This window comes from Ambystoma mexicanum, chromosome 1p, assembly GCF_040938575.1.
Source record: "Ambystoma mexicanum isolate Mex_15411 chromosome 1p, UKY_AmexF1_1, whole genome shotgun sequence".
Lineage (NCBI taxonomy): Eukaryota > Metazoa > Chordata > Amphibia > Caudata > Ambystomatidae > Ambystoma > Ambystoma mexicanum.
The window spans coordinates 942,130,647-942,156,913 of record NC_090921.1 but is presented as its reverse complement, the minus strand read 5'-3'; the positions used below and the strand labels follow the sequence as shown (position 1 = coordinate 942,156,913).

Below are 26,267 nucleotides of genomic sequence, written 5' to 3'. Positions count from 1 at the left end.
TCCCACATCAAACTCCAAGGGATACGTCCCAGGGCATTTTTTCTCTGCTCTCGGAGATACAGCAGCGGCTACCACCTATAGCTGGCCCATCAGGGGGCACCCCCAGGTACAGCCTTCAAAGACCTCAGCACAGGGATCGCTTAGCCACCCCGAGGCCTCCACCGACCCCACTGCCTGTCTCGGCACCTCGAGGCGATGAACCGTACACAGATACTGCGAACACTGGCACAAGGGACATGGGCGACTTTGACGACTTCGTGCCAGCCGATGGGGAGCCAGTGGGTGCAGATGATACCCCCAGAGGTTCACCTCCAGATGAAGTTGGGTCATTCCATGATGGCAACCGCATCTACCATGTTTAACTTGGTACCAGAGAAGAAGAAAGAGGGCTTTCTCTAGCAAAGATAAGCTTCTGCCAGGAATACTATTTTGTCTATCCCGTTACTGGGCGAGGTATAGGAAGAAGGCCTCACCTTGTTGAAGTCCCCAAGCTCTGCACCAGCAAAGTGGGACCGGCTGGAGAAGAAATACAGGGTGCCGCACCTTGCCGCCAAGTGTCCCAGTTCACAGCCATCCCTGGATTCAGTGGTCTACGGCAGCAACAAGCAAACTATCTGTAGATCCAGCCTCCAAGTCCATGGTCCTGCTGGATCAGGAGGGGAAGAAACTGAATGTGCCTGGGAAACGCATCATATATACTTCAGCGTCTTCCATCAAGGCTGCCAATGCTCTAGCCATCCTTGCCCCGTATGATAGGGAGTTATGGTTTAAACTGGGCCCACTCCTGAAGTTCTTGCCGGACGACAAGAGGACAGAAGCTCTTGCCCTGTTTGAAGAAGGGGGAGTTGGTCTTCGTTCAGGCCATCACAGTGTCCTTGGGTGTCCCAGATTTCAGCTTCCGCCAAATGGAGAATGGTAAGGCACTACGGCGCAAAGAGTGGATGTAGACAACCAACTTTAGACCAGACGTCCAGGCCATAGTGGTGAGATATGCCTTTTCGACTGGGATAATGTCTTCGGAAAGGTGGTGGATGAGACACTACAAGCCTTCAAGACCGACTCAGACATAGAGGTCCCTAGGAACCCTACAGCAATGCCGCTCTTCTTCCTTTCGGTCCTCCAGAAACAAGTTTGGAAGATCTTCCAAGGGATACACCTCCACTGCCTACCATTAGCCCTCCTGCTCCACGGCGCAGGAATCATACAGAGGTCAGTTCCAGGTTTGCTGGGGGAGGCTTGCAGCGCTGTCAGCGGCTGCAGGGGAAGATGCAAACAACCAAACAGGCCTGACTTGGCCCAGGTCCCCACTTCTGCACCCCAGTGGGATGCCGACTGTAAAATTTCGTCGATACCTGGAAGAACATCCCCACAGACGAATGGGTGCTGGACGCTCTGCAACAAGGACACACGCTAGAGTTTGAGCGCAAGTGCCCTTGTACTCCACTTGTAACGAGGAAGGAACAACACATGGGCCAGCTGCTCCGGGAGGTGCAAGCCATGCTAGCAAAGGGTGCAATAAAATCCATCCGACTGCGACTCCGGAGCATTCTCTAGATACTTTCTAGTCCGAAAGAAGACGGCGGGAGGTGGGGGAATGGTGGGTGCCGACCAATCCTAAACTTAAGATGGCTCAACAAATGCTTAAAATCCCAAAAATTCAGGATGGTCAAGTGCTCGGCCAACTGGAGGAAGGGGATTTCATGACAGCTCTCGATCTGGAGGATTCCTTCTTCCATGTCCCCATTCACCCAAAACATCGGAAATTCCTATGCTTTTTAGTTCTGGGGTGTCACTATCAGTTCAAGGCGCTACCCTTTGGGCTGAAGTTGGCACCAAGGGTGACCATGAAGTGCTTGCCCAGCAGCGGCGCATCTACCTCTCAAGGGCATACACATCTAACCATACCTGGACGACTGGCTCCTTCGGTCATGTTCCTAGCAACGCAGCACACACCATACGCCTGCTAACAGAGCTCGGATTCTCTATCAATTATCTGAAATCCTACATAACGCCATTGCAGCACGTTCTGTTTCTGGGGACACGTCTCGATACGATGACTCTAGCTTTCCTCTCGGAGGAGTAGGTGCTGGCCATCCTGTGGAAGGTGCCTCATATATCCACCATCAGATTGGCAACCATCCTAGCATTCAAATCACTGCTGGGCATGATGTCCTCCTGCATACACCTGATCCCGTTCTGCAGTCCTCAGATGAGGCCGCTCCAGGTGTTTCTAGACTGCAGGTGGCACGAGGCCACGGTCAATTGGACAGAAAAGTTGATGCTCAACCTGGAGTTCCGGCAATCCATCCAATGTTAGGGAATGCACTCCGACCTTATTCAGGGCTCCCCATTCAGACGCCTCCCTTTCTGGTCCAACAGTCACTGCGGATGCCTTGCTAGACGGATGGGTGGGGTACCCACACTGGACAGTCCCACGCCAGAGGCCTTTGGCTGCCACAGGAGAAAAGTCTGCACATCAATATGCTGGAGCTTCGGGCCATCTTCTGGGCCCTTAAGTTGTTCCTGCCTCTGCTGAAGGGTCTGGTGGTAAGGATTTTCAGACATCACCACCACGATGTTCTACATCGGGAACCAGGGCGTGACCCAATCCCCTGCTCTGTCCTTAGAGGTGCAGACCCTATGCCACTGGGCAATCCTTCAGAACATGTTCCTCATACCCTTTCATCTGGCAGGCATAAAGAACACCATAGCAGATGCCCTCAGAAGGGTTCTTCAGCCTGATCACGAATGGGAGATGCAGCAGGATTAAGCAGCGCTCCTGTTCTGCCGATGGGGGTATCCACAGATAGATCTGTTTGCCACAGCGGCAAACTCCAAATGCAAGTAGTTCGCCAGTAGGTTTCCTCACAGGGAGCTTGGGGGACACCTTCTCATTCAGATGGTAGGGTCAATTCCTGTATGCCTTTCCTCAGATTCCTCTCCTGCTACACGTCATCAGCACACTGAAGCGTTGCCACTGCAAAATGATACTCATCGTCCCAGCGTGGCCCTGCCACATAAGGTACCCAGACCTGCTCCACCTATCAGTGGAACCGGCCCTCAGGCTGCCTCCTCTTCCAGACCTGCTCTCCAGGGAAGGCGGGACCATCCTGCATCATGATCCAGCGTCCCTGAACCTCACGACCTGGCTCCTGCAGCCTTAGCGTTTGCCCACTACAACCTGCCGGTGGAATGTAAAGCTGTTCTGCCCAAGGCCACAATCACAAATGAAAACGCTTCACAATGTGGTGCAGGACTCGGGACATCAAGCCACTGCCTGTCACCGCTACTCGGCTCTTGCTGTACCTGCTCTCACTGGCCAAGTCTGGTTTGGCCCATGCCTCCATCAAGGTGCATCTAGCGGCAATTTCCCGATGCACCCAGTCCCCAGCAAGGCCATCCTTATGGTGTCAGACCGGTCAAGGAATTCATGAAGGGTCTCTTTGTCTTTCCCTCCAGTAAAAGCTCCCACCTCAGCATGGGAACTCAATGTTGTCCTCACCAAGCTCATGGGACTTCCATTTGAGCCCTTACATCGTGCTCTTCTCAAGTGTCTTTCCTGGAAAGCTGCGTTCCTATTAGCAAGCACCTCAACCAGGCGGATTGGGGAGATTCAGGCTCTCTCCTGCAAAGCTCCCTACATATATTTGTAACCTACTAGGGAGGTGCTCCGCACTCACTGCTGCTTCATGCTTACAGTTCCATCTGAGTTTCACCTTAATGAACCGGTGGTACTGCCAGTCATCTTTCCGAATCCTGTTTCGGCTGCTGAACGGTCACTGCATACGCTGGATGTTGCTCGTGCCTTGAAGTTCTATGTAGCCCGCTCGCAGGATTTTCAGAAGACGTCTTTGCTCTTTGTGAACTTTGGTCCTGTTAATCAGGGGAAAGCCCTATCCCAGGCTTCCCTACACAGATGGCTCTCAGGCTGCATCATGCACTGTCATCGTATGACCGAAGGACCCCTTCCAGGCCGACCAAGAGCCCACTCCACCAGAGCCATCACTGCTACGACAGTGTTTCTCTCTGGTGTTCCCCTGCTGGACATTTGCAGGGCTGCTACGTGGAGTTCAGTGCATATCTTCAGGAAATTCTACTGTCGAAAGGGATTCCAGCAAGGAGTCCAGGGTCGGCCAAGCGGTGCTGCACAACCTATTTGTTTAAGGTGACTTCTGTTGAGCCTTGCCATCTACCATGGTTTTATGTGTGGTACTGCTGTATAATCGTATTAATGAGCATGTGAGTCCATGCCAGACCCCATGCTGGTGATGGAACAACTTACGTACCTGTAACTCTTGTTCTCCAGCATGGGTCTGGCATGGATTCACATGCGAACCCTCCCTCCATCCCTGCTGTGGCTCTTCTGGGTTCATACTGGCACCTCAGGTGCTTCAAATCTGAAGATGGCTGCCTAAGAGGAGACCCAGGAGACAATTGTCATTGAATGGGTGCAGTATGACCTGGTCTACAGTGATTGGATAACAGGAAGAAAGGCGGTGTTCAAGTTGTAAAGCAATACTGCCTTTTTCTTAGAGGATTCACTGCCTGACAGGGAATATTCATGAGCATGTGAATCCATGCTGGAGAACAACAGTTACACGTAAGTAACTTGTTCCTTACTCAACTGTAGGTTCTAAAGTTTGTGCTACTTACAGATTTTAAATGTTCAGTTTCTTTCATGGATAAACACTGAAAGGTATTGCAACAAATCATCATTTCCTGCTGGTATCAATGTTCCAATAGTTACTATAGCTGTACGTGCTCAGCCAAAAATCTCCTTTTGTGGGCAGCAAAATGCTTTGTTATCCATACAAAGCTAGCAACCAAGAGTCTGACATTAAATAGACATACCAGGGTTCAAAATAATGACTGGATAAGCAGGAGCTAAAAGCAGCTTCTGGGTATCCGACATTAACCAGAGAGCAGGAGCTACCACTGGGTACCCAGGAGCAAGTATTCCACAAATGTGAGTTCAGCATAAGCTGCAAATGTAACATTTTGGCCATTATAGATCACCCTTTAAGCTTTAAATGGCGTATAGATGCGCCCTAATGTTTATTTATATACCGTCCCAAATGCAAAGAGTTAATTTCAAATAGATGTTTGTTCAGCATCAGGAGCCAAAAGTAGCTCCTGGTAGCTATTTGTTTCAAGCTTACCAGGCTCTTCTAGCCTACAAGCTGGAGCTAAAACGCTCCCAGCTCTCCTCCATTTTGAACCCTGCATACACTGCTGTCCCGTTCAATATCCAACACATTGGCAAAGGGAATGTGTTGCTACCTCCGTTTTAAAAACTGGAATACAAACATTTACCTTTTGCAGACATGTAAAGCATAATTATGTGAAATATCTCTGAACAGGCACATTTCTCCTGACACATGTTCCTCTCAGATCACTGTCGATTTAAAATCAATGTTTTTAGTGGTTGTAATGATTTGTGAACTGCGTTTCAATTAAAATATGAAGATACAGAATCTTACGAATCGATATGTGAATCAGTACGCATATATCAGTCGCCTACTGCTGTGATTCACACATGAGTCAGAGCAGGAAATGGATGACTTGAGATGTAAAAATAGCGTTATGACATATATAAACAATATAGTCCTGATTGATAAATAGCCATCCTAAATTAGGTAAGTGGTTCACTCCTGAACTGAAAGCATTGAAGTAACTAAATAGAAATCTAGAAAGCACATTGCCTATGTCTTATGAAGATGCTGCAGAAACTGTGTGCAGTCCTTTTACACTTTCGTAAAAAGGTATTTTATTTATGCCAAAAAGATGCATTTTTCCTCTAGGATTTTAAATTGTACCAATATTCAAAAATAAATCTTTACGGTCACCAAGAACCTTAACCTTTCTGCTGCTATGAGCAATGCTGTTCCTCTTGTGGAGCTTTGCAAATATGCTACTGCTTTATTTGTGGGCACGTTTGCTAGAATTCGCTCCTCAATTGCATTTTACTGCTCTTATGCTTATTAGACTGCTTCTGCTCGGTTTCTAGAATTTGGTAGTTCCTTACAACTTCCCATCCCCTTTTCTCCATGCTGGCACGCCCATACAGTACCGGGGTAGGGGGACTCTGGCCTGGGAGTACTGAAGTCAGTACAGTGAGTAACTTTCTGTTAAACCGTCTAGACTGAGAAAGCCATGTCCAATTTCGTTTTGCAAATAGTGGTTTTCCTTTCAATTGCTGACATCTGGAGCGATTACGCATCAGCTATCTGACTTGCTTTCTTCTATCACTCAGATTGTTAACCCCTCCTCTACTGCACAACAGATCCCTTTGACTTGTCTGAGAACCCGTCTCATGAAAGGCCAACTAGACAGTCTACACCCTGTTAACGATTGGCACTGTTTGCCACTCTTCGTGGGCAACGTTCTGGAATGTATATCAACCTGCAAGTTCAGTCAACACATTTCCTCTTGTGATGTTCTCAACCCTCAGCAGGCTGGTTTTCATTCTTGTAGGGGCCCCACGTCTGTTCTTATGGCAGATCTTGATGATCGTTACATGGCAGCTGATGTAGGTGATGTGGCAGCCCTGGTTCCGTTTCAGCTGTTCTTTTCCTTTGACACTGCCGGCTGTTTATTTCTACTTCGACTTCAGGAGAGCATTCTTGGTATGGCACTCTGCTCGTTCTGTTCTTTCTTTCTCGATCATACTCTGTGGTGTTGCATCCATCTCGACTCTTCGATTTCTCCAGTTCTCTTTAATGTGTATATTTGCCCTCTGGCCACACTTTAAAAAAAAAAAAAAACATTTTGAGTTATAAACACAACCAAACAATACAAACCAAACAGTGCATGTTCCAACAGTTTCATTACACTTTCTTAACTTCTAGCCACTACTTCCCTTATCTCACCCCCCTCTGAGTCTATTGCTTTAAACATTCAGTTTCCGCATCCTGTGGTACGGTCTCCTTCTACAGGCTCCGCCGGGTCACCTATTGACCCAAACAGTTCAGCTATCAATGATTTCCAGGCCATCAGGGATTCAGTCTCCTCCTCTCCCCCTGTGCTACTCGCTTCTTGCCATACCATGGTTTCCGCTTCCGCCCATTTTTGCAAATCTCTCCACCACACCTCCACGTTTGGCAGGTGGCATGTCTTCCATCCCATGGCAATTCTCCTTTTTGCAAGCACATAAGCCAGATTCCTCAGCTTACTCACGTTCCTGAGCTTCTGTGGTCTTGGGAACCCCCCCAGCAGATAGGCCCACACTGTATCCACTACAATCTTGATCCCCTTTTTTTCCAGTTTCCCTTTCACTTCCCTCCAGAAGCGTTCTATGATCGGGCATGACCAGAGCATATGCACCATGCCCGCGTTCTCCTCATCACACTTGGGGCATGCTTGCCGTCCTGCATTTTCAAACCTCGATATCCTCCAAAGCGTCATATATGCCCTATGCGTTATGTACAGTTGAATCTGTTTCAGCCTCGCGTTTCTAGACACCACCTTATGATACCCCTGCACCCGTTCCCACATCCCGTCTTCCATCGGGGCTCCAACTTCCGTTTCCCAATCTAGTCTCAACTGCGTGACCTCCTTCCCCACTTTAGACATCAGCATTTCATACAATCTGGAAATCTCATGGCCCCCTTCAGCTATGTCGTATATCATATCTATGGTGGCATCTGATTCTTCCTCCAACACATTTTCAGGCCATGTTCTCTTAATCCTCTGTACCATTCTATAATACGTAATGTACTGGCCCTCGTGCAACCCAGTTTTTTCCCGCAGCCCCTCAAAAGTAATACTAGAGCCCTCTCGCCAAATGTCACCCATTGTTGCCACCCCAGCCGGTTCCCAGTGGTTCCCGAGTATCATTCGTAGCTACACGTATGCTCCCGTTAATGCAACCAGTGTTATCTGCGGAGAGCATGGGGACGGGTTCTCCATCATCTGGCATGCCCTGCGCCACACCTTCCACCCCAGTAGCATCATTTTAGGGCACCCCACCATTTCCGCCCTGGGTACCCACATCTCTTTCGAATAAAAAGGTGCACAATCGCGCCCAAACAGCCTAAATTCTGAGGTTTCTTCGTCAGAGAGCCATTTGGCGACATATTGTAACTGGCTTGCCACATAGTACGCCTCATAGTTGGGCAGTTTTATCCCTCCTTTTTCATGGAAGTTCTGTAGCTTCCATAACACCACTCTATTTCGCGTGCCATGCCACAAAAAGTCCCTACACATGCTATTTAGTTTGGTGAAGAACTTCTTGGGAATCGGGTACGGTATATTCTCGAAGTAGTGCAGGAGCCTTGGCAGAACCACCATCTTTAGCATTGCTCCCCGGCCCATCATCGCCAAGGGTAGCTTTGCCCAAAATTGCATGCACTTCTCAATTTTTTTAATGGCTACTTCTGTGTTGCACCTATGCTCCTCCTCCACAGTGTGGTATATATCTATCCCCAGGTACCAAAATGTGCTAACCGCCCATGGTACTTGCAATACAGGTAGTCGCTCCGATGGAATCCCCATGTACCCCCCTAATGGGAACATGCTGGACTTCTGGGGGTTCACTGCTATACCGTTCAGCACAGCATATCTCTCCAGCACTTCTAGGATGTACTGGAGATTTTCTTCTGGGAATCGCAAGTACATTAGCATGTCATCTGTATATAGGGAGATCAGATGCCGCTCCCCTTCCACCTCGATGCCTATGGTGTCATATTGCAGCCTGAAATATATTGCTAGAGGTTCCAGGGCCAGTATGTAGAGCATTGGAGACCACGGACATCCCTGTCTAGTACCCCTGCTGAGCTGCCACCTTTCCGATATCACAGATCCTGTCCTAACTCTAGCCAGCGGTTCGCTATATATTTTTGGCCACCTTACATATCCAGGCCCTAACCCGTAGTACTTCAGGTCCGCAAGCAGCCATGGCCATTTAACTGAGTCAAAGGCCTTGATTGCATCCAAAGACACAATTGCCATTTCATCATCTTTCTCTGCCACACTCAATGATTCTCTGGAGTCGCCTATGATTATTGGTAATATTTCTATGTGGGACATATCCCGTTTGATCCGGGTGTATTAGTTTGCCAATAACCTTCTTCAGTCTATTTGCTAAGACAGCAGTTAATATCTTGCTGTCTTGATTCAGCATCGACAAGGGTCTATAGGAACCGCAGCTGTGCCCAGGTTTATTAGGTTTGGGGAGCGGTATTATGACGGCCTCTCTGTGACTCCGGTAAACTTCCTGTCTCGAACGCTTCGTTTAACATCTCTAACAGTGGGGAGAGGACCTCTTCCATGTATACTTTGTAAAACTCACTTGGGAGTCCATCTGTCCCTGGGGTTTTACTAGTAGGCAGCTGCTTCACCACCTCCCCTAATTCTTCTAAGGTAATCGGGGTATCTAGTTCCTCTCCTCCTCGCTTATCTTGGGCAACCCCATGTCCTCAAGCGTTTCTTTCATCATAGCGCGACTACTCTCCCCTTCGTCTCCGTATAATACCTTATAATAATCCACAAACGCTTGATTAACTCCCTCCTGGGTGTCCTCTACGCTACCGTCTTCTCTTTCTATAGTCCTGATTGTGACTCTGGGGGTCTCACTCTTATAGAACCACGCCAAAAGTCTCCCCAGGTTATCACCTCCCGCATGCTGTCTCTCTACGTATTTTTTATAATTGAGGTTACACCATCTATCCCAGTATTCTGCACATTTTTGCTGTAGCCTAATTGTCAATTCTAGCTTCTCTGCTGTATCGTCTTTGCCCCTTAAAGCCTCTTCAAGTTTTTCCTCCGTCTGCTGTAGTTCGGCTAAAACCCCACCTTGTAGACCCTTGGATTTTGCTATGGCTACCCCCCCCCCCATGACAACTTTAAAAGCCTCCCATAGTGTTCCCGCCGAATCCACGCTCCCAGTATTTGTTTCAAAATAATTTACAATCTCCTCCCTCAAGTCCTCCCTAAAAAGGGGGTGTCGCAACACTTCAGCTCGTAGGCGCCATGTCAGGATCCTCACTCTCGGGTGGCAGTATTTCCATGCGAGAATCGGGGGCGAGTGGTCCGAAAGGACCCTGGCTTTGTACTCTTTGTGTGATCTCTGCTATCATTTCAGGTGATGTGAAGACATAATCCAGCCTCGTGGATAACTGCTGTGGGGCAGAATAATGTGAATATTTCCTTTCCTGGGGGTGCCTCACTCTCCATGCATCCTCCAAACCAAAGTCACTCATCAATGTCTGTAACGCTTTGGCTGCAGGGTCCGGTCTATCCATCTTCTCATCCGATCTGTCTACCCTCGGGATCAGTACGCAGTTGAAGTCCCCTCCCCAGATCATCGCGCTTCCTACGCATGCGCTCAAATTAGCACATAATGTTCTAATGTACGCCGCTGTGTTCTGGTTCGGGGCATACGTATTGACAAAGCTTATCTCCCTGTTCTCCACCAGTCCCCTCAGTATAACCATCCTCCCGTCTGTCTCAGCCACCACTTGCAATCGCTTGAAAGGGACATGTGGCGCCACCCAAATAAGCACTCCCCTCGCATAAGCAGAGTACGATGAGCCCACCAGCACTCCTTTCCACTTCCCAGCAATCGTGTCCATCCTCTCTCGTGTAAGGTGGGTTTCCTGCAGCAATGCAATATCTATTTTCTGCCTGCGCAGGTACAACATAACTTTGTTCCTCTTTAAGTAGCTGTTGTGCCCCCGCACGTTCCATGTAAGTATCTTAAGGTCCCCCATGGCCTGTACAATTTCCGTTCCTCCCCCCACAGGTGCAGTCTGACTTTAAATTCCAATCTAATCTGTATAGGCTTGTTTCATGTTCTAAATTCCCCTTAACCAAAAACACCCCAAACTTCCCGTTCCCCCTCCCTCCCACCTCCCGTCCCTTCCCCAACATCACTCCCCTCAACTAGTGCCCAGCTGCATCCCTGGATCTCAGGCTCCCCCGCATCTAGCTCTTTCTAGCTCTCGCCTGTACTCGAAGCTCTGCAGGGTGAGGCCGCCCTAGTGGCTAACCTACTACAACTATAATTCGGGGGGGTAGGGTGCTTTCGCTCTGCCGCTCCTATGTCACTTCGGGTTAACTACACATTGCTACACAATTTGCGTATATGTACACGCTACTATATTCCAGTCCTTCAAGTTCGTTACAGTCAGCGGTATCCTATCAAAATATCAGCCTCCTTTAGCCACGGCCATTAATCTTATTCTTCATCGAGGCACCCCTGGGGTGCTCATTCTACGCCTTAACAGTATGCATACCGTATCCCAGTCACATATCGTGTCCCTCTTGGGCCAATTTCGTGCCTCGTTCTGGGTAGCCTTGCAGATCCAGCCACGTCGTTGCTTCTTCCGGAGTATCAAAAAAATACATTTTGCTCTTGTGCACCACCTTCAATTTCGTGGGGTACAGAAGCATATATTTTATCCCAGCCGCGCGTAGCCTTCTTTTGATTGCCACATAGCTGTACCGTTGCCTCTGGACCAACATAGTGTAGTCCGGATTACGCCGTGATGGTGCTCGAAGCCCTTTCGATTGTTCCACCTTTTTTCGGAAGTACTCCAGTATCTTCTTGCAATCTTTTTAGTTCAATATTTTGGCGATTATCGCCCAGGGAGGGGCCCCTGGCCTCAGCTTCCTCATAAGGGCTCTGTGTGCGCGCTCCACTGCAAATCCCTGCAAGAGTTTTACAGCCCCAATTGTAAAAGTAGGTTCTCAACGTAGTATGTCGGGTCCTGTCCCTCCTTCCCCTCCAGCAAGCCCACCACGCAGATATTGTTCCTTCTTGCTCTCCCTTCCGCTTCCTCCGCTCGAGACTCCAGGTTAGCTACCTGTTGTTTAAGTACATGGATCTCCTTTGCGTTGTTGGTGCTGGTGTCCGTATTGGTTTTCACCGCACTTTCCAGGCTGCTCGTTGGTTCTGCCAGCCCCCTGACATCTTGCCTCAGCAGGGTGACTTCTATGCCTACTGCGTAGGTCTGACATCGCAACCCCCCATGAGTCTTTCAGCTCTGTGATGGCCTCTAATATCTGATGGTTTTCAGTCACTGTAGTGCCCTCCGCTGGTGCCATCGAGCCTTTGGGCGCGATGGCCGCAGGAGAGTGTTGCGTTTTGGTGAAAATATCCATTGTGGGTTGCTTATTCTTGTTCTTGCTCACAGCCCCTCGCGCCATTATTCTGCGGCCTCCGTTATGCTTCTCTGTATCGATTCGTCAGTGTGCCTCCCCAACCGACCTTTCCACCCTTATCAGCCACTGTAGTACTCTTCAAGCAGCCGCTGTGCACCGTCCACCGCCTCTTACCGCGGCTTTCTGCTCATTAGTCAGTGTCGAGTGAGCACTTCATATGTCTATCATGGCGCGGCCTATCTTTTCCAGTGGCGCTGCGCAGGGTTCACTCTGCCTCGAATTTCGTAGCCACGCACCTTTCTCCAATGCCGTGTCCTGGTGCTCCCAGTCTGGTTCCTCATGGGATTGCTCCGCTCGCACATTTAGCAGTGCGCTGCCTGGGCTCCTGCTGCGTGCGAACCGGGACTGCATGACGCTGTGTGCAAGCCCCTTACCTCGCACCCCCGCTGCCCCAGGGCTCTTGCCTTCCAGGTCAGCACGCAGGCTGACGTGACACAATTGCAAGCACACGGCTTACCGCCGCAGGGGTTTCGCTTCGTCTCCGCTCACCGCCATCATTCTTTCCCCACGGCTGCCATCTCTATTCTGCCGCTCCGGGTGCTTCAGTTTCGTTTCCTTTGTTGTCGGCCATCTTGTGTAACAATATACCAAGCAGCAGTCGTCCGCGCCGAGGGATTCCTCCAGAATTCCACACACGATTCACTCGATCTTTATACAGTGTGCAGAGCACACGTTCTCATGCATGTGCTGTCAGCCCTGGACCCAATAGCGCGTTTTTGTAGGTAGTTTTCACGGATCATATGTCGGATCCTCCGGAGCTGCTCCGGAAGCACGTCCTACTCAATGGCTGCCCAAGCCACGCCCCGCCCACTGGCCACAATTATCCAATACTTTGGTCTTATGTTTTACTCCTGTGCCAACAAAACACACATCCTTCAGCTGCATGTGGATAGGGAGTCCTTTGCTAACAACGTCTAGAATCTTTGATCGCCTTTGATGAATGGGTGGGCTCAAACTGGCTTAATGTGAGGAGATGATTGGCGGTAGCAGTTATGATTGCTGGGATTGCTCCCTTTGTCCTTGGTAATGGCAGTGTGGCCTACCCCTGATCCCTCTGTGGAATATGAGGCTTTCAAGACCGACTCAGATCTTTTGCTTTCCCGGCAGGTCAGTTCTGTTGTCCACGTCTGTTGTTTTTAATCTAATGATACTGCACCTGGTCATATACCATTCCTATCTACCGCTGAACAAGCTACCATATTTGCTGCCTTTGATTTCTGCTAGATTAGACCGTGGTACTCACTATGCACAGAGCACTTGCCTTACTTATCGGACACCTCCAAATAGTCCACATTTTGGAGTCTAAATTGCTGTTAGGATCTCATAAAAGGAACACATTGCTCCTGTTTTGCATTGGCTGCTTTGGTTGTGGGCTCAGCAGTGTATTGACTTCAAGGTGCACAATTATCCGCCAGGCCTTCCTAGAACCTTCAAGATAAAGTATCCCACTACGTTCCCCATTCACACCATACTTCCCAGTTCTGCCCTTCTGTTGTGAATGCTCACATTTTGCAGGAAACATCTAGGAGGGTCTTTCTCTGTGCTTTCCCCATGGCTTTGAAATTCCCCCACGGTCTCCATTCTAACCATCTGGCATTAAGAACGTGTCTCAACGTTGTTCTCCTAATTCAGCGTTTAACCTTTCATACTCCTCAGATTGAGTTGGCTCAGGCACACTCCCAGTTGTTGGAGTGCGGCATGAAGCACATTCAACATAAATGGAGTGTGTTCATTAGGCAAGTTATTGCAAGGTTGGAAATGCCAATCTACAGAAAAATGCCTGCATTGGGGAAAACGGGACATTGCTTACGTAGTAGTCCATTAAATACAGTCCATGTTCAATAAAAGAATATTCATATGTACCTTAATTTGAGAGACGGCCTTGACTGTTGTAGCTTCATTATAAATGCACTAGAGTAGAACATAATGCTTCAACATTTTTGTGACCAGATAAATGTCTGAAAACGATGTGTTGGTGCAGCAAGCATAACTCAAATATGGTTTGAAGTTTTGTTTGTTTAAAAGATGTATTTGAATTTTTTGAAAATGTTATATAATGATGCACCCTATCAGAAAGATACCAGTGCACATATTGTAGCATAGGTTAGTTCAGACCAGATTTGAAACGGTTAAGGACGGAATCTGAGCTAATCCTGTGATGGGCGTTGCATTCCTTGCCACCCTGCTCCAGAGATCAGTTATATTCTCGTAAGTTTACTGGATATATAAGGTATGCTGGGGAGATAGGGATCTATAGCTCTGATATTCCGGATTCCCACCTCTTGGAATACCTGTCCGACAGGCTTGGATGGCTGTAATGCACTGCCTGAAGTGTTGGCCATAAAAACACTGAGATGGGGCTTGTTAGCTCAAGGCATACCAGTCCCTGTGGGTTTGAAATCTTATAATACTGTTTTAATGTATGAAGGCATTGTGTCACTGTGCTTTATATTTCTTTTACTTTCTAAGAGCACTTGGACTGTACCCATGTCTGCGTGCTGCTGTCCCAGGGCCATTCATCTAAATCTGTATGATTAGATGATTCTAAGCCCACTATGTGTGTTCCGACTTGTGCTGCTGAAAAGATTTCAATTGCTGCTGAGTAAGCTGCTTAAACACTTGCACGGTCTAACCAGTTCAAACCCATGGGAGTTTGTATGACCCAATATGCACTGGGCTAGTTTACGGCCTATTTGCAAAAGTAGGTGAAGATCATCACTTAACTTGCCATTGTGCTTTTCGGTTATTGTTTATCCATGCCCAATTGGAAGATGGCATGTATTTTTAAAAAAGAAATCGCTATTGGCGTTTCCGAACATTGTTTACAACCAGAATAGCACTGTCTAGTAAAAGCAGGGCCTAGTGTGTACCCTCCTGCTCTCACCCCCTACCATGTATTTTTACTGTGTCCTTAAGTAAGCCAGTCTATGGCAGCTTTTAAAAAAAATGTTTTAACATGCTTTGATCCGTGTGCCGTCCTGAAGTGACATGCAAGTAAACTGTGTGAAAAGGTTTTTACAGAACTGTTATTTCGTTTTGGCTCCTTGCTGACACACATTGTAGAAGAAAGGTATTGTTTCATGTTAGTAAACCGATTTGCTGAGACAGATTTCCCCTTGCTTTGAAAACATACTTATGCCACTGAACAGAGTCCCTTTATAGGCATGTGTCAACAAAACGAGGCGGGAGAGCGTGCAGGTATCTCGTGCCAAGCTACCGGCTGAAGGCATCAGGAGAAATACCCACACCCTTGGGCCCAATGTGAAAGAGAGGCGTTGAAAGTTCGGGGATCACACGCTCTTGTGTCTGTGCCCCATCACGACTGAATTGCGAATTCCAGGGTGTAAGGTGCACCCACTTCTTCATTGTCGAAGGGTTCGCCACTATGCAGGTACTTGAGAGAGGAGTGCAGCATCAATACGCTGCACTTGTGCTGGCTGCTTACCTGAGCTTTCTGCCTTGCAGTTCTAACTGGGCATAATGGAAACAGGCCTTGCAGCTCTAATGTTGGTTACTGCACATACATGAATGTGGGTTTGCTATGCTAATAGTGCTACAAGAATGCAGACTTACTAGCTAATTCGGTCCACTGGAGTCTCTCAATTCTACCCTATCGTTGCGTAATGGAATAACTCTGTGCTGTTTCATTTGGGCTTATTAGACTGTAGACTTGCTGTGCCAAATGGTTAGAAAGGACTCCAGTGTTATTCTGTTTGTGAATAATGGAATCTGACCGTGCTGTCCTAGCTTGGTGTAAAGCATTGCTGATCTTACTTGGAATTATATATTCATTGGACCTTATAACAACTGGCCATGCTTTGATAAATTAGCCTAATGGAACCTGGTCTTCCGTTTCTTAGTAGGAATAATGAAAGTTGGCATTGCTGTGCTAACTGTGCATATTCGAATCAGGACATGCTTTCCTGGGAACAGTGGAATCTGCACCATGTTGTGCAAACTAGACATATTCCAATCCGACCAGGCTGTTCTAATGGTGCCTAATGAGCACTAGCCCTGCGGGCTGCCTGCATTCTGGCAACCAGACATGCTGGGCTAACGGGGACTGTTGTACACTGATCGTTCTGGGGCAGATGTAATCTGGTGCTAATGCAATGCTTTCCTAATATACTGAGCTCAATGAAACCTGGCCATGATGTGCTAACTGTTCATAACTGGAACCTGGTATGTAGTGCTAAATGCAAATGCACGTGAATTCAAAGAAATGTCTTGTATGGTATACTAGAATCTGGCCATGATATGCTAACAGTTTATTATGGGCCATGGCCGTGCTAGGCAGAACAAATGGTAGTCATGATGTGCTTACTGAGCACAATATAAACCGAAGATAATGTACTAGAAACAATAATGGACATTAGCAAATATTTACTTAGCTTGGCATAACCAAAACTGTCAGTATTGTAGGAAATGTGCGTGTTGAAAAGTGACACTGATGTTCGAAGTGCCTGCAATGGAATCCAACTGTGATGTTCTAACCCTGAGTAATTAAACTCGGGAACTTTGTGGTCATGCCTTGTTTGCACTTTGTGTTACCACCCTGGGTGTTGCCAGGCTCTGCCCCAGTTGTTTTGAAACGAGGGCTCTGGCTCAATGCAGCATGTTATCTCTTGGCGTCTGAAGTAAGTGCATGACTGCAGATTTATGAAATGCAAATCGCGCTCACTTGGTACTTCTGCCGATTGAGCTGTCACAACGTGCAGGTTGAGCAATGCGGAGTGACACCATCAGTGTCCCGGGGGTGTGCAGTGCAGGGGATTTATATTATTTTATTCATTATATTATGGCGATTACACACACTCCCGCCAACCTGTTGACACCTAGAGAGGGATGCAAATACTGGGTCTTTACACAGAGATTCCCAACTCCTAAGTGCAAATGAATCCCTGTGGGGTGACATTTAGGTGGGCCATTCTGAGTGGATTCCTAGCCAAGAGGGTTTACTAGGGTTCTGTGCTGGCCAATGTAATGCCATGTGATATCTTCACATCTTGTCAGGAAGGGACTGTTTTCATGAGTCAGTGCATGACATTATCGTCTGTGGTCCTAAAACATATGTCCAATTACCCCTCTACTTCCTGCCAACCCTAAGATTGGGTGATCTGCTCTCCTCTTGACTATGCTGTTCTAACAGGCATAATAGAAAACTGTCAACATGTGGACTTAAAATACAAATACAAATCTTAGCTAGTTTCTTTTATTAAATTTATATAGCGCTTTAATCCAAAGTGCTTTACATGAGGAACAAGAAAAATACTAACTGTGCTAACCGTGTATATTGGAAACTGGCAATGATGTTGAAATCTGGGTATAAAGGAAACTGACATGGGGTCAATCATTAATTGAACTGGTCAAATGTGTTATAATACAGTTTCCACTATAGTTCTTACAATATATATTTTTTGGCAGAGGAAGGAGGGAGAACTTTGCATACTGTTCTTTAAATTCTGTTAAGCTCTACCTACTGGATCAATCTTCTATAAAATTGCACCTTTTACCTCAAACTTTCCCAGATGTTCCGTGTGGCAAACTTCGGAATACTCCTCTAAAGTTCTAATTTGTTATTTTAGGGTTCTGACCTGTTTCTTGTTCATGCGCTTTAAACGTATAATCATTCCAAAATGTGGGCATGAAAGGGCTGCCCGAATTTTAATTTTGATATGTTTACGAGTGTGGGAGTATGTATTTTGGGTTTATTTAGGGTGTTCTGGATCTTAGCAATAGGTATCCTAGCTGGCTCCAGTAAGACCAAAATGGGATCACTTCTCCAGATACAGCCTAGTAAAGTCCATCAGACCTGGCAGCTTGTTGGATATATAAGCAATCATAATGCACCGTTTGCACATAGTAAAAGCAGAATACACCGTTTACCGAAGTGTGGGCATCTTGGCCTATTGCATGTAGAGCATGATTTTAATTCCTTAACATGAACATCGAACAGCAGGTATGTGTGTACACCTTGGCTGAACACCTTTTGTACCCATAAGGGGATCTGCCACTCTTCCCCACACCAAATAAGGCAGAAATACATGAAGGCGTTGCTTTGTGTGTTACTTTATGGTTCCATAGTTTGCATGTTAGTTTTCAATACTGAGGCCTTAAAGTATAAGCATGATTATTATTTTCACTATTAGGGTATTTGTTGATTGTGCACCTAGCTTTGGAAAGCAATAGAGTGCTTTACAATCATATGGGGAAGTACAAGGTTAGGGAGCAGAGAAACAAGGAAGTGGGGATCCAACAACAGGAGAGGGCAGTCAATTATCAGCAATGGGTCTACAAGTAACCAGGGGAGGAAACGGTGGGGATCAGATCACCCTGTCCCAGGTATGGCATGGAGTTTACAGTCTTTGAAATGAGCATATCCTGTTGCAAATAATAAAGATTGCCCACGCTTAATAGCTCAGGAAAGTCTTCATTCTATTAAAGACAAGGAGGCGAGCATTATGCTTTTACTTTCTTTAATATTGCCAACTCAGCATTTTAAAAGTTCAACTAACTTTTTCGATTTAGTTTTTCTTACATATCCTTAGGAAAACAAATGTAAAAGTTTCAAGTTTCTTAATAGAACAAAATTTCACCAAGTCTCTTAGGACCACTAGTCCCATGATCCCGAGGTCCTTTGTAGTCCTGACCTCCTCCTTCCCACCAATCTGGGCATAGGTCATGGTATAAACACTCTCCCCCCTCAGGTCCATTCCTCTTTCTTTGCAATCTGAAACTAACTCCATAACACTTGAACTGTCCAACTCGTATCACCGGAACTGTCTAGGTCCGAAGCTGGCGTCTTCAAACGGTCCAACGGGGACAACTTGCTCAAATGAAAACAGCTCATTGATGCACAAGCTCACAAAGTCTTCTGGTTTTCTCCTAAGAGAGTAGAGAATATTCACATGAGGGTGGGAATGCACTCAAATGTTACACATATTTTGAATGTTTTGAAACATTTGGATGTCATTTCTTTTTTCATTATTCATTTTAAACATTCCTTTCATCAAACTTGGTGGGATATAATGCTCGCCTCCTTGTCTTTAATAGGATGAAGACTTTCCTGAGCTATTAGCATTGGCAATCATTATTCTATGACAAGACAGGAGGCTCGCATTATGCTTGTTCAAAGCTTGCTAACACTCTAAGACGTTCTATTTTAAACCAGTATCTGATATTTCAAATAAAGGTAGGCTCAGAGGACCAATCGGCTGATTTCATAATATCTTGTAATGGCACTCCTGATGCAAATGCCCTAGAAGCCATCACCCCTCTCGCCGAATGCGCACCAAATAAGGATAAATCTATTCCTGCCCAGTGCATCACTTCTCTTACCCACCTTGCAATGGTTGCTGAGGCTACCGCACGATGGGGCTTCCTACGCGCTATAAGCAATTGTTACGCCGCGCGGTCTAATCTGTGCGGATGCTGCTTCGTAATCCTTAATGCATTGCGCTACACATAGTTTTTATTTTCTGTAAAATACGGATAGGAAATCACTCTTGAGTCGGTCTTTGTCATTTTAACGATATTAAAAGCTACTCCTTCTGGATTAAATATATTCCTATCAATCTCCAATGCCTTAACATCCGATACCCTCTTGCAGGCTACGAAGCACAGAAGCATGGCTAGTTTTCCTGACAACTGCGACCGTGATAATGCGTCATTCTCAGGCCACCTCTGAAATAACTGAAACACGTCTCTGACGTCCCAAAGAACTGCATATTTGGGCTCTGGCGGTCTCCGCAATTTCATGCCTTTGAGGAGACATAGAACTGCCGGATGTTCTCCTGCTGGCCTATTCTCCACCTTGTCATGGCCCGCTGAAATTGCCGATCTGTACACCCCTATAGTTCTATAGGCACAGTTATCCTGAAACTTTGAAGCTAAGAAATTTAGTGCGGAAAACACGTTACATAATGGCCATCCAACATATGTGCCTCTCCAATAGTGCAGAAGCTTAGCCATGCACCGTGAAGAGATTGCTTGCACCTTAATTTCATGACCTTTTGCTTCTTGCCAAAGCATTCTCAAGGGTATATGGATGTGTCATACACCACTTTCTTTATTTGACAAACTCCATCATTCATTTCACTAGTTACTTCAAGCAGTGGTTTGGGAGGCAAGGAAATTACTATAGCATTCCATGCTTGATGTAACCTAGTTTTCTCTGTCCTTGATAGTTTTTGCCTGCATTTTCTTTAATGTATAACAATTGTTATTAAATTACGACCTTATTTACAAAGATTGCTGAAAAGATAACCTATAAATATATTTCTGAGGCTTGTGGATCTGCTTAGAATCGCATGCTTTCCATAGGCCGTCATCTAGTCGTAGCTGCAGAGTATTGCACATGAGGTTTTCGAAGTTTGAAAAGGGATGTCAACAGGGCGTGTCTGTAATTCTATCCCTAGTGTGACGTCCACTGTACCCATGATCCCTTACGCGTCTGGGTCCCTCAGATATTTGGTTCTGAGCAGAGGGAGTGTAAGGTGTCCGTATGAAGTGTAGGTAGAGACCATGAGGTGTGAAAGATCTGTTTTTCCCAAGAACCTTCAACTCCAAGGGGGGGGGGGGTGGGTGCATGTGAATGTAAGCAGATACAAGCATCAGATATACTATTACTGTGAGTAATGTATGCCTTCTAAGGCTTGTGGATCTGCTTAGAATTCCATGCTTTGCATAGATTATCTAGCAGTACTTGTAGAAGGTGGGTTGTCTGAAGGCAGCGCTGCAAATGGATGGTTCAACACTGCTTGTCCCACCTGTGTATCACCCTTGAAATGTGTGTCTAGACAGTATTGGTGGGTGAAAATGTTTACTGAACTCCAAGTGGCAGCTTTGCAAATGGCACCTAGGGGCACATTTGCTATGAAGACTAGCATTGCCCCTGTGCCCCGATTTGAGTGTGCTCTAGGCTTGAATGGCAACCTTGTCTTAGCAAGAGAATAGCAGAGTTGGAAGCGGTTGGCAATCCATTTAGAAATTGTTATCTTAAAGATGGAATCCCCCTCTTTTCCTGTAGCTATAGATACAAAAAAAATGTGTTTCTGATAGGTTTAGTCTTTGGAAGGAGTCTTTTGAAGGTATAACGTGACAGCTCTACGCACATCTAGTGTATGAACACTTTTCTCTGCTGCATTTGTTGGATTCTGGAAAAACACAGGAAGTTCTTTAGCCTGGTTTACATGAAATTTAGATATACATTTCTGTGAAAATCAAGGGTGAGTGCGTAGGCTCTACCTTGTCTTTGTGGATAATCACAGAGGAGTCTTGTACTGATGGAGCTTGCAGTTCACTGACTCTCCTAATTGAAGTAATGGCTTTAGGAAAAGCTGTGTATATGTCGGATGTTTAAGGCTGGCCTTGTGCATAGTCTCGAAGGGGGCACCCATGAGCCTTATGACCACGATGTTAAGGTTCCAGCCGGGAGTAGGATTAGAAACTTGAGTGGATTCTTGGGACAAGGTGGATATACTGGCAGTCCCAAAGTGAGTGGTGAAAAAAGTGGAATTTTACTCTAAGTGCGGTCAATGTAAACAGGTCATGTTCCAATCTTGGAGCCTTGTGTCAGAGGAGTCTTCATACAGATTTTAGATCAATGCTAGTAGCATTTTTCATTGTATGAATTGTTGGTAACTCCAATTGGCCATCAACAGAGTTTAGCAATACTGTTCTGGGGCAAGTTATTTTGTAAGGCAACTAAACTGGTGTGCAATCCTAGAAAGATTTGTAGCGAAGCCTTTGTCAGTAGTTTATCAATTTGAATCGTTTCTTCTTTAGTAGGATGCTTTACACACTAGAAGCAAAATACTCAATATGATATTCCCACTTAATTTACTAAATTGCATTTCATTATGAACAAAGCCACTTCCCTTATTAGATTTGTTTCAAACTTTATAAATTGATTTTTACTCTAATTTCTGTTTGTGATTTCTCCTGGTGGCAACTTCTTTCAACTATAACAATCACCAGAAATGCTACCCATAAGAAATCAAACTTCACAATCGCCCAATCAACTGTCTCCCAGTCTATTAATAACCTTGTTTCTGGTTTAAGGACATAGATCCTTCACTCTAAAATAGCTAGAGGGGCAGAGAACTGTCTGTCGCCACTTTACTGGGTTATAATGTAAACCAGGTCTCAAAATGTGCACTCGTCACGAGCCATTGGCTCATGATAATTAACTCTTAGTGTGTAAGAAATTGTGTTGTTTGTATATGTATAGAATTGAGGTGGAAAGTGACTTAGTACAGTTACATAGTAGCTTGCAACTTGAAATGTTTACCCCTGCTCTAAAGCCTATCAATCTCTACACCTGTACAGTATGTTTCAGCCAATGCGTGTTCGACCGTCTTTAGGAACAATATCAGATTAGATCTTCTATCTGGCTACTAAAAAAGGTTTACTTCAGTTCATTTTTTCTTGTTCTTTTCATTGCATGTTATCACCACCTGCCTTCTTTGTCACAAATGTCTAAAATAACTTCTTTACATCATTAATTACTGAATAAATAAACAATTGGCTCGGGAGGATAGGTCATCTGCAATGTGCTCACCTTGGATGCAAGACGACACAGAGCAACACAGGTTCGATCCCCGGGATGCGCTTAGAAACCTTAGGGTATTAAGCACGTTATAAATAACCTATCATATATATATCATATTGTCCTCCAGCTGATAGATTGATTGGCAGGCAGCTATGTTTACTTGTATTAATTCTAGGACCCATGTTTCTCTGGATAGTCCAACACAGATCTCAAAATGCTTTCTTCATGCAGTAGACTCGGTACATCCTCAAACACTGCTGTATCCAGCTTTTCTCACCTTTCCTCCCAAGCTGCCTTCCTTCCTTGGCCTCTCCTACCCAGTTTTCCCTTTTCCTTCCTGTTTAATATGATTGCTTTGTCTGGCAATTTTATTTAACCCTAGGGCAGTAGACCCCAGGGCCAAGACTAATGCATCCAAAAAGATTATTTTGGATGCATTCCTTGGTACTTGGGGACACACAAATAGTCCATCCTTCCCCCAACATAGATTGTATGTATATGTCATGAGGGCACAACTGTGCAATTTATTTCAAACTTGTACGCATCCTAAGACCAGTACGGGGTTGAACAAATTCTCACAACACAATGACTACATATAGTTTGCATTGTTGAGATGTTTTAATATGTGAATTACATATTAGATTGGGCCAAAGTTATTTTTGTTTGATGTATGGGAAGTCTAATTTTCTCAAGTCATTAATATTTTACATTCCTCCACTGAGAATTTCAGTGCCAGATTAAAAAGATCTAAGGATTTTCCTTTTTACAATCCAAAGTCCTCTTCAACCGCTGTGTTCGGTTTTAAGCTCTGTCGTCACCTAACCATAGGTAGATATAATTGCTAAATCTGTATGCATAACTCTTTCCACATTGAACCTAACTTCACTTGGAAATCATAGATAATTTCACATTAAAAGGAGGGCAGAAGTGTATTGTGGCATTGTGCACATTGTCCAAGCACAGATGTTGTAGGACAGCAATCTTGGCGACCCCATGTTCTTAATGAAAATAACAATGCCGTGGCTTTCTTGCCATCCTTTTGAGAAGATTATCCCGGATTTCCATTTCTTCTGATTTTTAACAGTTCTGCTATTACATGCCACTTATATGCATGGCCCAGCTCTGTATCGCCCTCGCTCCCAAGACATTCCATTGGAGAAAAACAGCTGACAAAAAAATGCAATTTCTCTGTAATTAATTCTCTTCATAGAAACTTAACAAGTCTTACATGTCAATCTGAACTTGGTTGCTGGTTTTTGTCTGCCTCTAACTGACCCCCCTTGAAGTGTCAACCCAGTAGCCAAGTGTAGTGATCGCTATTCTTCTACCAGTTCACCAGTTTTCAAGCATGGTCTACTAAATCCATGAGCCTTTGAAGGTTGTTCAATTAAGTGCCATTGAACTAAGCCGATCAGATAGCAAAGTGTGCTAAGCGCTTGCCTGTGATATATCTGAGCAGCCTACTGTGGCAGCTTTGAATCCCGGCAGGGTCAACTCAGCATCTCCTTCCGAGGTTGATAAATTGAGTACCACTCTGTGGGATAATGTCTTCAGTTATTTCAGTGGTCTGAGATCTATGGGTGTATAGCGCTATATAAGAAATACATTTTGATTATCATAGTAACATCTGTTATTTACAGCACTATGGAAAGCAGAACTTGCCCCTAGCCATTACTTGTGATAAATCTCTCTTGGTGAATAGGGAACTCCTTGCTGTGCGCATTTGGAGAACTGGTAGTCCTGGCTGGGATAAGTGCTTTTATGCCTGGCTAGTCGCTTGCAGCTTTTTCACCTCATGAAAAGTCGAGAACTGTGCTGGGAGGTATTAAATTAAAACAGGTTCTTTTTTATTAAGTTCTATCTCTTCCGATGAGTAGCTTAATTTTGGATTGGGTGGGATCCAATCACACATTTGGTATCATTCTACAGGTGTACATTGCCTCGTGTTTGGTTTTCCTTCATTAATAAGAGCATTCAGCTCCCATGGGGGAATTGCAATAGAATAGAGAAAATGCCCTTACAAAGAGGGGTTTGTGTTATTAGTATGGGTATAAGTGACTATAGTTTGTTGGCCACGTCTGTCCATTAAGTCATTTTTCATTGTATATATAATATGCGATCTGAGATGTGGCAGATTCGATCCTTTTGAGGTTTTGTTCTGAAATTGTGTAAGCAGACACATTAAATATAACATGGTACACTAAATATAGAAACATATAAATTGTGTTTTCATAGTGAAACCAGTGTTACGTTTCTCATTCATTTCCATGCCAAATATAGAGGACTGGAAAATTGACAGAATAAGTGACATTCTTTGTTGTGTATGTTAGTTTATTTCCCACATAGCTTCCTCTTCCAAATATTTTTGTATATGTTGAAATCTTTCCATGATATGAGGACCTGTAATAATAATTGTGTACCTTGTATTTATTAAACACTTAACTGCCTGCCATTCTGTCTTTTAATGTACTTTTTACAAAAAACGCAAAGCAACTTTTTCACCTAGGGTGCCTTCCATGTGTGACTGTCAATCATGAATGTCAATAATTCTGGCTAGACAATGTCCACTTCTTATACTATGGTATATTTTTGTAACTTCATTGATATATCTTGCAGTACACAGGGTCCATGTGTTTTCACAGTATTGCCGTGTTTCTTTCATACTGTGATTGTTCTTACATTCAGTCTCTAATCTGACGGGGTGTATTTTATAACTCATATTACTATACATTGTTTTGTTTAAAGAAATAGTGTAATGATTTTTTTTTCAAGCAAGGCCTTCGGCAAACTTGGTATATTTTTAACTGACGCACTCACAGTTTGAGGTCCTTATTTTGTTGACCAAATTGTACCGATGAAGCAGTGGTGCACCCAAGCTAGATAACTGTTTATTAGTGCCAAAAGCAGAGCTCTATTCTAAATGCTCAAATATAGTTGCAACAGATTGAAATGTTTTTGTCGACACTAATGCCTCATCGCCAACCCATCTTTTTCAGAGAGCTTTTGTTGTGTTGGCTGGTGTTGTAAAATCAAACCATGCACACTAAAGGTGAAGCCCGTTTTTGTTTTTATATAGATTGTTGGAATTATGCATCTCATTTCTAGTCTTGTTGAAAAAGTGAAACTAAAGCCTTGAACATTGCAGGATGTGTTAAATTTCAAGTATGAAATGAAGGGCACAGTTTAACTGGTAATTTGATCAAGTGTATGTTGTATTTGTCTGCCACGTGTCTCTCTATAAAATAAAGAATGTTTGTGTTTCTAGCTAAACTATTACTTTTTCCTTTCAAAATATGTTGTATATAAGTACAATTCATGAGGTGTTTGTTTTGTTGCTCTCCCAAATCAAGGTGTGACTATCTGTTTTTTTTTCTTGGCTTTTTCTTGTTTCACATTGTAATTGAAATTGGTTTTGGATTTACAAATGTATGGCACTATCCATTTCTATGATTATTGAGTATTTTTGTATTTAGAAAAAAGCTGTAACATTTGAATCATTAATCTTTGATAACTGTGTTAACCTGATGAATAAAAATGGACATGTTTAAGCGAT

At 45.0% G+C, this 26,267-nt stretch overlaps 1 protein-coding gene across 1 annotated transcript in view; it reads left to right on the top strand.

Moving 5' to 3' along the window:
- The window catches only part of CMTM4 (CKLF like MARVEL transmembrane domain containing 4), a 659,789-nt gene extending 633,522 nt beyond the window's left edge, over window positions 1-26,267 (top strand). Inside the window, exon 4 of the mRNA XM_069653104.1 lies at window positions 1-26,267. This exon is cut by the window's left edge and continues 4,133 nt beyond it. The gene's annotated coding sequence lies outside the window, so the exon portion shown is untranslated.